Source organism: Erithacus rubecula (assembly GCF_903797595.1).
Source record: "Erithacus rubecula genome assembly, chromosome: 1".
NCBI classification, from domain to species: Eukaryota; Metazoa; Chordata; class Aves; order Passeriformes; family Muscicapidae; genus Erithacus; species Erithacus rubecula.
This window is the reverse complement of record NC_136658.1, coordinates 16,684,774-16,697,194: the sequence shown is the minus strand read 5'-3', so window position 1 is coordinate 16,697,194 and position 12,421 is coordinate 16,684,774.

Here is a 12,421-nt window from a genome sequence, read left to right as displayed (position 1 = left end):
TCTGTGCACAGCTGGGGATTCCAGTGCCTGTGCTGAGACTGACTCATGCTCTGATGGAGAGCAGGAGAGTGTCCTGGGAGAAACCTCTGCAGCAGCACGGAGAGGAGCTGGGTGATGCCTGGGAACAAAGGACACTGGATGTGCCCTGCTGGCTCAAACCTGTTTCTCTCAAGAGGGCCACGTGCTGCAGCATTTCACTCTGGCTTAATTGTAGACTTTGCTTGATGCCTCTGCTTACCTCCCAGTAATGCTGATAAATGGCTTGTGCTTGTAACTGAGCATGGCCATGCACTTTCCAGGACCTTAACAGTTCATTTTAGCCTCCTCAACCTGCTGCTGAAATTTTAAGACATTTTTTATCCACTTGCTGGGCAGCTCGAGCAGTCAGAGGTCTCCAATGAGATGACAGTGTGTGCCACTGAGGAAAGGAATTAAATGACATTTTTGTACCTTTCTTTTTTCACTTGCATTACTCCATCTTTTTTCTTTATTACTCCTGCAAATATTTCCATGCAACTATTTGCAAAGCATCAGCATTTTTGTTCTTTTTTTATTCTGACCTGTGGATACTGCACACTGTGTGATGTATTAGTCTCTCCATATTTTTGGTGATCTTATTGGGTTTCATAGCTCCTTACTGTGCACAACCCTTTTACACTTTTTTCAGCATTTAAAAGGGGCATCAAACCTAGTGAAAGGGAATGATTTGAGACACACCCTCAGAAATATGAAAGGGGCATGTGGTATTCAGCTTGTTACAACCTGCCTGGCTCCTGGAGCAGGGAAGCTGCTAAAGCAGGGTTGAACTTACCCTAGCTAACAGCCACTGCTCAGCCCAGATGGAAACTCTCATCTCCTCCTCTCTTTTCATCCTCCCTACCCCATGACTGAATTATTGTTATTTGGAAACATCCTACTCCTTGCTATGAAGTGAAATGAGAGGATATAAATACAGAAGGGAAATGCTAGGGAAGGACAGTTCTTCAGAAAATGTATGTCCTCTGTACAATTACTATAACGTACCACAAGGGTCTTGGTTTCTTATTTCCATAAGTGTAGAGACTTAAAATTTTTTTAAGGCAACATGATACAGCTGGTTCTGCCTAGGAATTAGTTTTTCCCCAGTCAATAGAAACTGAGCTGTAATAACCTTAATTAACATTTGCATAATTGTGATTAGTAACTTACAAAGAAACTGTTGTAGTAACATTATAAAAGATTATTTAGCAGTTATTGAATTATGCCTTCTTTATTTAATTTATTTTTAAGTCACAGGGAGCAGCATCCAGGAGGTGTCTAGTTGATTAGTAATTAACCATATTAAGTAGCTGTAAGCTGAAGTAATTAGGAGAAGTTTGAGCACTGTCTAGGTCAAGTGAGATCTACAAGAAGGCCAAGTGTTTCCTGAGCAGCCAACTAAAACATCAATGCTGTCTAGCTTGAAACTCAATTCTGGGCTTTTCTTCACTGTTCACTGATGGGTTCATATGCTTATTCTCAAGAAGTGCTCCTGAAGCACTAATGCCTGATTCAATTAGATGGTGCAGTTCATTATTTACTGCTCAGCTTCAGCAGTGCTATGAGAATTGGGGCCTAGGATAACTCTTTTTTCAATGTCAAATTACCTCAAGTGTCAGTTGTGATGGATCCAGGACTAACTTCCAACCAAGATTAAAGCTCCATGACTTTCCCCTGTGCATGCTTTGAATTTTAATGTGGATGATCAGAAAGAAGCAAGCAAAGGGGAGGTGAGCAGTGAACCTGAAGGGAGATAACACCTGCAGGTTCCTCTGGAAGACCAAAAGAAACTAGCTGTGATTTACAATCAGCAGCAGGTTACCAGAGACCAGAAACAAGGACAATAAGTCTCCTAATAAGGCACTGTGAGAACTATCAGCTTGGATTTTTATTTTGAAGTTTGAAAGCACTGACGTGATGGTGTTGAAAAATGCAGACCATCTTAAAAAGAGAGAGATCTGTATTTTGACCTTGCAGAACCCAGAATATATCATAATTTTAAAAAGATCAGAAGGAAAAAAATACAGAAACTAAATGAAAAACAATGAGTGTCAAACATTATAAGGAAGTTCATTTCATTCCTTGAACTCAAGAGTTTGGTGTTAGAGAACCTCTTACACACATGGAGTACTGAACTGTTTCTCCATCATTTATAGGCACTGCAGCAAAGAAATATTTCAGTGGATTAGGAGTTACTATTGGACTGATATTACTGCTAGTCTTCCTAAAGAACTTTCAGCAAATAAGACTTTACAGAAAGGAAATAAAAAAAATAATGATAGTACAGCTTCCCTTAAAGCTGCCCACCTTTGGATTTATTACAATTTATCTGTACTTGCAGCCTGATGCATGTTCTTCACATTCAGCCTTCTAGTCTTTATTCCACCTTTATCTTTCCTGGACTTATTTTCTTCTTTCCTCTCAGCATCACAATGATCCAAGGGACAGCACATTGTCAGAGAAATCCTTGTAACTGGCTGCACCCAACTTCTCTACCACCCAACCATTTTCACACTTGTCCCACTGGTTTTGTTTGTTCTCAGATATTTTTTGGTTCCATTAGGAAGAGATTGATTTTTCTGGTCCCAGTATGCAAAATTATTCTCATTTTTGTAAGTAGGAAGTGACAAAAGGTGCGTGTTTTCAATTAATTTTTCATATCCATTCTTTCCTAGATTGCATATCTTTAAACTTGAACTTCCTTTTTGCTTTGGCAGCAAGCTGAAAAAGAGACAGCTTAGCTAAGAAACAAATGAATTCCTAACCCTTTCAAACACTAAGAGCATCAGCTAATGAAAACTCTGTTTTTAGAGATCTTTGAGAAGTAGTTCTGTAGAAGCCAGAAGAAAAGTGACTGAAATATGAACTAGAAACACAGAATATTTATAAGTCTTGTAACAAGCTCATAAGCTAAAAATAGAAAAAAAAAAAAAAAAAACTAAATTATGTGCCTTGAAAATAAACCACATTAGGGTATAACAGACCACTATGTGCAATGATTACTAAATGCTCCAATGTTAAACTAGAGCATCCAAAATATTGTTTCATTTTAGCATACAGAAGACTCACAACTCGTTTTATTGCATGCTTTGGCTATACTTCTGTGTGTTCCAACTGTGAATTTTGTCTGCACATTAGGTATGGAATAATCCAATTTTGCACAGCAAAACTTGGCAGACTTAAATGAGTTTCCCTGATTCAAACACAAGATGTTTCAGTTTTGCACAGATTTCACATCAGGCTTGAAAATTCTTTTTAGGGCAAAAGCTTCACCAAAACCAGATTGGATTTTTCTGAAGCTGGTCACCAATTCATTAAAGTTGATAATCAGGTGAAAGTACAGTAAAGCACAGTAAAATGAGAAAAATGTATCACTTCCATTGGAACAAATGCAAGAACAACGACTTCTATTGCTTTATTACTGGAAAAATCCTTTTTTTGGGAGTGGTGGGGCTGGATTGCACAGAGCCATCCTGTAAAGGCAAAGCCTAGCTGCTGTTAATCCTGGCCTTTGGCAGCTGGAAAGCTGTGCTCTGGGTCTGTTCAGCCCACTCCTTTCTGAAAGCAGCAGCAAAGATGATAAATTTCTACTCTGCTGCATCCCCAGCTCACAGTAATCAGATACCTTCAGAGATTCCTCCTGCAGCAACACCACTTCAGTGTTCACTGAGCCAGAAATGCCAGGGAAATCTGGTGGAATAATGCTTCCTGCCTTAAGCAAGTCCCTCTTCATGAGCTGGGCAAGTTGGTTCTGTTGTTTTAATGAGTGGCAGGGGCTAAACTGGGCATCAACACAGTGCAGCCAGTGCTGGGGTTTGGCAGCATCACTCCCTCCAAAGCCTGGCCCTGTGGGAGCTGCTCCTGTGCAGTTCAGCAGCTCCCTTTGGAGGCTGATGGGTGAGAAAAGGAGTGGCTGGCACAGCTCCCCCAGCTCTACCTGCCAGTGCTCACAAATCCATCCCACAAATCTATCTCAGTGTATTTGCTGGAGCTGTGAAGCCTGCTAGTGCTGGGGATTGCTCATTAGCTTATATTCACAACTATCCCCAAGGAAGGGAGGACTACAGCCTCTGCTTTCAGCATGCAAATTGAGTAAAGTTTGCAGATACTGCTGCACAAAATCACCGAGTGCCAGGCTGTCATTACTGCAGCTGGTTTTCAGAATGCCATTTTAATTGAACTAATTATCACAGGCTTCAACAGGTATTTCGAGGTTTTAATGAACACTTATAAGAATTTTAATCATGCTCCCATTGAAGGCAATATCAAAAATGCTTCAATGGCTTTGCATCACTACACACAGTGCAGAATATTACTTTTTCTTGTATAACTAAATAATTACATAGATCTGCAGCTCATACAATGGAAAGCATTAAACTCAGGTACTCGTGACTCATTCTATTTGGAATGTTTAGACAAATAGAGCCTCAGATCAAAAATAGATAAAGCAAATTAATAGCTAATTTAGGATGTTTCCAAGAATAACATCATGAAGACACCGAAGATGGAAGCACCACATTTCATTCTGATATCAAATGAGAAAACCTGTGAGCACCAGCCCTGCTTCTGCAAAATCCCACTGACAGAGCACCTGTGCAAAGGCAGAGAAAAACTGTCCTGCACTTACTAAGGTGAGTGTGTCTTACTCAGTCACAGTAATTAGGATGCCAAATTAATTAATTGTAATAATCTTACTGATTTCAGCAGGATTATTTATCAGATCAGTAGCTAATATGTGCAAACAAAGGAATGTACTGCCCAGAGGAGGGAACATGAATAGCAAAAATGTTTAGATCTGGTTTCCTATGGGGTTTTATTTTGCACCTACACAGAGGAGCATTCAGCCTGGCCCATTTTTGACCTGACCAGGTGTTACTTTTTGCCTGCTCTGCACATTATTGTGCAGTGTGGTGAATCAGGGCTGTCTCACCATCCATAATGTCAGAACACGTGTAGGACAGTAGTTGTTGCTCTAGAGAAACAGACTTCTAAATTATAACTTGCAGCTACCAAAAAGCTAAGTGCAGAATTCCCATTCTGAGGCATAGGGTGCCTTAAGTGTCTGAGTACTGATGCAGGGCACACAGATACAACCTGTGCCCTCCTGGAGTGGCAGCTCAGGCAGGGTGCTCTAGAAACACATCCCCAGTGTAAAATGGGACTAAACACTCTCATTTAGCCACCTGAGCCTCTCCTCAGATATCTTTCTATGCTCCCCTTTTCTGGTAGCACTAAAAGAGGCAGGGGATGCAATCAGCTCTCCTCAGCAGAAAAATGTGTGACTGAGAGCAATGGCAGGTTCCACATATGTTGCTTTAGCTAGAACATCAAGAGAGAGGAAAAAGTAAGCTAACTTAGCCAAGATTTTCAAGGAATGTGAAGGGGGTAATCTAGCAAGGGATATAATGTCCAAGGGCAATAAAGATATGAAAAAGGGCAGTAAGCATCTAAAAGCACACACCAGGCCCTTCTCACAGACTCACCAGGATCAAACTTCTAACAGCTGTTGGCACAACTTGTTTATAAACAGCTTTTACACCAAGTCCTCAGTTTTCCCAAGAAAGTAATTCAAGTGTATCTCTACTGTTTACATTCCAATGCTCTCATTTTCTCTATTAACCTCTCTTGCTCTAGTTTAAATCCATTATATCTTGTCTTAGTCCCACCTGTGGTAGCTTTTTACATATGTGAGGGCTAACTGTGACATCTTCCCCCTATTGTAATCAATTAAATTGTGCCACTTTCTTTCTTTTAGTCTTTTTTCCCTCTGCTAGACCATGTATTCTAGACTACTCTTAACACTTTGTGCTCTCATGTGCCCACTCTTTGAGTGCAGAAGCCCTGACTCTTCTCAGTCTTACCTTTTATTCCTTAGTGAATGGTTTGCAAAGTACATGGTCCTAGCCCTCAGTGCCTCCATCAGTTGAATGAATGGCATCAGACAGGCAGGTATTAGTTGTGTGGCTTATGCTGGCTGTCCCAAGGGTTTCACCTGGTAATTGCCATCAATAAAAAAGGTCACAAAAAGATCAGCTGATGAAAAGTGAGCAGAAATTATAGAAGAACCAGGAGTAATGGACATTATTTTTACTCATTGTGTCCCACAGTTGATATCAAAGTTCAGGCTTGATTCTTGACATTGTTTGAACTTCAAAAGCTATGAACATTATTTCAGTATAAAGGGAAGGCTTCCAAGGTTTCCTGTAGTTCTGCTCAAAGAAACCCCTTTCTTTTTCATTCCTCTGTTCAATATTTGACTCTTTTTATTTGACCTTGTGTCTCTAGTTCTTAGTGAAACACAGAGTAGTGCAGAGCACTAAAATTATTGCAGGGTTACTTCTCTCTCTCCTGGGAATTAGACATCACTGTCAACTCAGTTCTAGTGCACTCACCCCTAGAGGGCCATCAGTTGCTGACAACATTAATTTTTCAGACTCTAAAAATTAAGTTTTTAATTGTAAGGGAAACCTCTCTAAACCAGAGCAGCACCATCTTCCTGCATCTACAGCAGACATACACAGTAGCTCAGAGAAATGTGAACTACCCTCTGCCCACCACTATCAAGGGCAAGTCAAAATTCAGTATGAGACTATGTTCTCTGGGTAGGAGAGAGGAACAGGAGGAAACAGTATTGCAATTCCAGACAAATAGATCATCATTATTTTGCCCATGAACTTTCACAGCAGACATCAGAGTTCAAAGCTGTCAGTCTACCTGGCCACTAGTTTTCAAACTGGATGGGTAGGAAAATTCTCTGAATGGATTCCTTTAGCAACTGAGCACTTTCAAGGATTTGTTTCTCTGGTATAGATAGTAATATGCGTGATTGGTGTCTTGGAGCTGCAAATAATGAGAATTAAACATTATTTTCCACATCCCAGCATGATTAAAGAGACAATAGATTGATATAATATATATATAATAATCTATGTATGGTGCATACCTTTAAAAATGCCTCCTTAGAGAACTATTACCAAAGAGATAAAGGGTCATATTAACTTCTGGCATCCCACTTCTTCAGACCAACTGGAGTGATATTGGCATCTCTTCCAGATGATGTCTTAAAGCTGAAAAATTGTGATAGGTAAGACAGCATTGTTGAAATAGCTGAATTCTGTACTAGGCACTTTAAAAGCATCCAAATGGCTTATTTTTCAGCTGTGAAATAGAAGTCTTTTCCACTGTTCTGGAAACATGGGATTCAAGGTGACTTCCCAGGGCGTTAATGGACGAATGATCTGCACCCTGCTAACAATATTTCATGAGCAATGATGTAGCAAATAATATAGTCTATTACACTGTGCCACCAGATGCCATCTGAAAAACACATTGCTAGCTTTAGCATCCCAGATTTAATCAACTTTCCACAGAAATGACACTGATGCTGGCTGTAAAAGACACTGTGCCCTCAGCACTGTCTGGCAGCTCCTTGGATGTGGCAGTCACAGTGTCCCTTTGCCAGTACCTCTCCCACCAGTTGAATTTCTGATGGCTAATGAGTGGTGATAGCATTAGTTTCCCTTTAATATATACAAACACCCATATGAATGGGGCACTTGTTTTAGTATGGAGCACCTTGGGCATCCTAAGCAACGTTCAGATTCATCTCCCTTTCAGGTTCAAAAGATAGGTAAGGGAAGGAATAACACTGAGGACAAAATACACTGTCTTCAGAACATACTTCCTTTTGCCTTTCAGTTGCTAGACAATCTCACAAGCCTTTCATTGCAAATCACTTCTCCTGGAGCACCATTACAGTAATGAACATTTTAAATGGAGTCAACCTATTCTGCAGAAGAATAGTTGTAATGACATGCATGCTCAAGTTTGTCCTCAGGGGCTTACAGACTAAAATTAAAGGGACAGATTCACTAGGACATGAAAGAAATTTGCTCCAAATAAATTGGCAAGTGATTTGTTTGAAGTTTGAAATATATTTTCAAAGGTCAAGGCCTTGCTGCTTATCTGTTTTGTTTATCAATTGGCACTGTTGCTAACTTCCACCAAAATAAATTTGCACAGCCAGCATCAGGAAAAATATCTCCTGTAATACCTACTCTACTGGCTAAAGGGAAAATTCTTAAATAAGAGTCTAGGCTCTCTGCTTAGACCTTGCCTACGGTGAGTGTTACATAGAAAATAACAAACTTTAATGACATTTTAATGAAAGAAAATGAAAACTTGTCTCTGATCTTCTGCAGTTCAGCATTGGTAACTGTTGTAATTGTATTCTTTTGAAGTTGTATTACATCAGTATGAGTAAAAAGAGATGTATGTTGCCCTGAGCTATGTAGAGGTAGGTAATGCAAATAGCAGTGCCAATAATAGTTAGTCACTGGTGATGGGCAGAAATTAATAGAAATTCAGGAAGAAAGAGGTGAGAAGAGCTGAGGAGATAACTATAAGCAATTTATAATTTCTGAATTGCATCTTACAGAACACAGTGTATTTTCTGTTAAATTTATTTTAGCATTGTTTCTGTCCTTTTCCTTGTACTTCTTTTTCCTTTATATATAATTAAAACCATGTATGTTTAGAAATACATGCACATAAATAAAGCGTACATATATATGGTTTTCATTTTAAATTAAGATTTTGAAAAGAAAGAGGAAAAAACAGTAAAGAAAATAGTAACTCCAGCTTCCTTTTTCCACAACCACTGTCTCAGAACTTCCAGGAGTATGAAACACCAGTATGAAGATTTCCTGGAGGGCTGATAAATACAGTGGCAGGCATGAAACCTCCTCAGCAAATTCTGTCATTGCTCCTGCCTTAGATGCCAGTAGGCTTTACTTCTCTAAGGGAGCCAGTTGCACAGTGTCCTAAGCTTTCTGTCTATTTTAACACATAAAATTAGCAGCAATAGAGATTATATCTTGGAGGGATCCAGCCCTCACTGCCCTTTCAACTCATAGCAGAAAGCTTGGTGACCACTCAGTTTTTGCCTATCTTTTGTTCTTGTTCCTTGAAATCTTTCACACTCATACAGTAAACTTTTTCTCTTCACCAATAAAACAGAGCAGGAAGACTTTCAGAAGCAGGCAGGGAGGCAATATTTTCCCCACTCAATTAAATTTCCCTTGGCATTTTCTTTCTCTGCACCTCTTGGTGCACATGCAACCTATTCCCCTGCAGGGCTCAGCGTGAGCAGCTGCCTGCAGATGCAGAATAACTGCATTAGTCTGCAGCAGGAGTGCTCAGCACTCAGCACTGTTCCTAACACTTGACTGGGAAAATTGGCTGGGGAACCAGAGACCTGCTGCAAGGAGTGAATACAAGGTATGAGCACAAACCTCCTTGTTTTAACACCTGGAGACGAGGCACACACAAAGGGTGGGTTATTGAAAGGCTTCTCTGGAGGGGTTCTGCCCCATCCTCCCCTTTCCCTCCTGCATCACTCCTTAGCTATATATTGTCATTCTACCTCCTGTGAAAGGACAGTGCCTTGTCATGAACTGAGAGCACCAGCTTCCCTGTGGGAAAAGAGCAGGACTGAAGCTATACAGCAGGTCCTGCCTGGCAGAGGGCCACTTTCATTCACAGTTTGGCAGGGCCATGATCACTGCTAGTTCATCTTCTTTCTCTCAAGTTAGTATTCTGGCAGACTCTGGGCAAATAACTACAATATCTGAGTTTCCTTTACTGTAAAGAGAGGAAAGATTGTCATTCTCTCCCCTGAAAAGTGTGTTATAAAGAATAATTAGCCCTTGTTTGTAAAGCAGTTTGCAAAGAAGAAAATGCCTGTGGAAGGGCCAAGCACAATACACTAATGTTACTAAATTGGTGTTTAAGCTAACAACTCCTTGCTAACCGTATCTTTGTAGGGGCAGTAGAAGGGACAGGCCTCCAGCCTATCACTTTGAATCCAAAGTTAGTTCATTTGTCCCTTACTTGCTGGATGAACTCTCAGCTATTTCCCATCGCTCTCCAAGTTTCCCACAGACCATGTTTGCAGTGTGAGTTGCAGGGGTCTGGTATTTCTTAGAGCCACAGCAGGTTACATAACAGCAGTCCTATCCTGGCAGTCCCTCAGCCCTGGGCCAGCTGCAGGCAGCTCTGGAGTGGCCAAGCTCTGTGCATAACACCAGACTAACCCTGGCCCACCCTTTCTCTGAACTCAGCCTCAGCACTCATGAACAAGTGGTATATTTTCTTTCAGTTCTGAGACACGCCAAATTCATCCAGATCTCTTAATTCTGCTTTGCCCCATATCTCACAGTAGGTCTTTTTAACTCCTGTCTCTAAATGAGGCAGAACTTCCCAGCCACAGGCAGTTCATTTAAATATAAATGTAAAAGCTGTGCTGGAGGAAATGGTTTCTGCTCAACTATTTGGTTATGAAATCAAATAATTTCTCTGCTCTTTTCAAATTGGTGGCTAACGGACAGTAACAGTGAAAAGGGGGGACTGCAGGACTGGATTTACCTGAATTAAAGACATTCATTCCTCTGTGTGCTAAAAGCTATATTGAAAGTAGTGTGTTTTCAATTATGACCTGAGCTTATGGAATTTTTTCTTTTTCTCTGATCTCTAGAACACCGGACAGAAAAGCCTTTAACCCTCAGGAAATTGTTACATGTAGAATTATACACCAATACTATCAATTATTCTTTATGTTCACAAATAATAACAAAGAGATGAATTGATGGGCAAGAGATCTACTTCAGGCAAAAGGAAACACCAGCTACAAATAAAAAGAAAGAAATGGATAAAGGAATTGTCTAGCTGAGCTTCCCTGAAACACAGGTGCTGAAAGCATAGTAATCCAACAGTGATTTCTGATCTCTGATGTCACACAAAAAACCTCAAGGATTTGTCTTTTGAGTGAAAGAATGGTTCCTGTTCCTTTTCAGAGGAAGTCAAAGGGCAGCTAAAACATCAGTATTTTCTTAAATGTCCAAATGTTCTTGTGCTTTCCAACTTAAGCCACAACAGTGAGCTTCTTCCTCCACCATAATTTGGTTTTTGGAGGCAGCAGTGCAATGTTAGAAGCACCAAAATTGGGGGTTAGAGTCCCCTAGTTCCTCATACTCTTATTTTGAGCTGCCTTGTCACAAACTTCCTCACCTTCTCTCATGTAAAAGTCACCCTTTCCTATGAGGTGCCTAAAATTCTTTCTTTTGCTTTGTGAGAAATAATGAATTCTCTTAAATGCATTCTCTTTTATCTAAATGTCAATACCCTGCAGGGACTCACAGAAGCACACATGTGCATTCTCCCTGCATCTTAACATTTTGCAGCCCTGCAAATCTTTGCTCTTTTCCAATCTGAAGCCTGTGTTAGCACATGTAGCTGATCTGTGAAAAACTCTGGCTGTGGGATGTTGGCTTCTTTTCTTCAGCTGCTGGTGTGGTTTGCAGGAAACTAAGTGTTAAGGATTTTTCTCATATTCTTTTTTGATATAAACTTCACTGAGTTTGCCACAGGGATGGTAGTCATTTCCTACTGGGAATTAAAGGTGAGCAGAAAGGTGTATAAAAAAAGCTCCATGTTATATAACATCCTGTGAACCTATGACCCAAATAACCTGAAGTGAATAAGAAGATTGCAAATAAACATATCACACAGTAGATGAGTACAGATGATGTGGGTATTGTCTTGCTGCTGAAATTTCCATCTCTGAAATATAAGAGAACCCTTCATGAATTTACAGTGAAATAATTTTTTGAACAAGAATTGTTTCAATATTTATAAACATTTTGCAGCTTAGGTCTATGAATACTGAACAAATCAAGATTGGATAGGAAGGTTGGAGGTTGGAAGTGCTGAGTTCCTTTTTCCCTTTTTCCACAGCCTGTAACACTAGCACTGGCTGTGATCTAGATTTTGGTCCATTATGAAAAAGGATTTATCTTGATTCCTTATGGTTGCTTGGACATACCAATTTCATTTCTACTCACTTGATATATCTATAATTCCTATTTCTATTACTGTCCTCATATTCTCTGGTCCATCTTCTGCACTCTTCCTCAAAGAGTTGGCTTTCAGTCTACCATCTGTCTACCCCTTGTGTCTGGAGTAACTAAGGGAAGAGTAATTTCTGTTAGAGACCAGTGGATCAAAGTCTTATTCCTAAAACAGCACCAGAAAAAGTTAAAAAAAAGCCACAGGAAAAAAAAAAAAAAAAAAAAAAAAAAAATTAAAAAAGAGGTAAAGGCCATATATGCTTACCTGTAAGCCATGTGTAAATACCATAGTTATTACCAAAGAGGGTTTATTCATGCTTTGCTTTATGGCTATTTTTTTCTTTATACTATGCTATAAGTTGTTTAGCTATAGTCTATTCAAGTGTCTGTGTCTGAGTGTGTATCTGTTGTTTTAGGATCTGTAGTTAGGCAATCCTTTGGGAAGAGTTAAGGTATGCAACCTGTTTGCAATAAACAAGCCCTCTGCTTAATTTGCT